General features: G+C 30.2%; 1 pseudogene; it reads right to left on the reverse strand.

The window, feature by feature from the left end:
- Positions 1-425: 425 nt before the first annotated feature.
- Positions 426-525, reverse strand: LOC122115138 (annotated as a pseudogene).
- Between the last annotated feature and the right edge of the window lie 564 nt (positions 526-1,089).

Consider the following 1,089-nt stretch of genomic DNA (forward strand, 5'->3'; position numbering starts at 1 on the left):
AAAGATATTTCCGTTGTTTGTCTGAAAAAGTATATTTTAAAATATTCTATATTCTATGTTTGTATAGTGTCCATAATCTATTTTATTCTCTCCTAGATATAATACATTGAATTCTACATTGTTTTATAACATATAGGTTCATTAATGTGTCCTTTCAGATTGCATTCCATACAGAAATAGTTTAAGATTCCTTTTTTTTTCCCTAGGTCCTTTTAGTATTATATTTCTTTGGGATAAAACGACAATGTTGTCTAATATCAAAAGTTGTGTAAAGGTTATGCTATGTAAAGGCCTTTCTAAGGTGAAAATTTAATACACTGATGTCAAAGTAACTTTTAATTATATTAATTAGGTGTATTGTTTCACTTGTAATTGTGTAATCAACTTTTTAATAGCTGTTTTTCATTTCTTGCATCTGAAGAATGAAAAATTTTGAATACTTCACAAATTTTCATATCATCCTTGTACAAGTGCCATGTTAATCTCTGTATTGTTGTAATTTTGGTATACAAGCTGCTGAAGAATGTAGTATCATGTAAATTTTAGTAGTTAATGATGAAATATTTATACAGGCTTATATGCTTAGGTGCCTATTTGTAACAAGGAAACTTTATTGTTCCTAAAAATGCTATTGATCTTATTTCCCTAAAATTCTGTGAATAGTTGAAAAAAAATGTTGTTCAGTTGATTGCTCACATTTGCAATTTTTTTGTCAATGACTATTTTAAGTCCTTTTCATTTAGAATTTGATCATATTTTCAAGTATTAATAGCTAAGTCCAAATGAGACGGCTTTTTCAAGTACTTATTTATCCAACTGTGTTAGCTCTGTGGAGCCAATGGATTCAAAGTAAGCCTTGTTTAAGAGCTACTTCTAAGCATATGCAGCTGAGATTTTCCCAAATGAGGTCTTACTGGCACAAATGTCTACCTGACCCTTTACCCTTCTTCCATGTAGGAACAGACCAACCAGAATATCTTACTCTGACAGCATAGATTGTATTAGTGGAACAAAACTAATCTTAGTTACAAGGGATCATAGAGAGATGAACAGTTCAGCCAGAACTGTTCATACTAGAAGGCATTTTAT

The sequence above is a fragment of the Dipodomys spectabilis genome, unplaced genomic scaffold (assembly GCF_019054845.1).
Source record: "Dipodomys spectabilis isolate Male_0828 unplaced genomic scaffold, ASM1905484v1 ptg000117l, whole genome shotgun sequence".
Classification (NCBI taxonomy): domain Eukaryota; kingdom Metazoa; phylum Chordata; class Mammalia; order Rodentia; family Heteromyidae; genus Dipodomys; species Dipodomys spectabilis.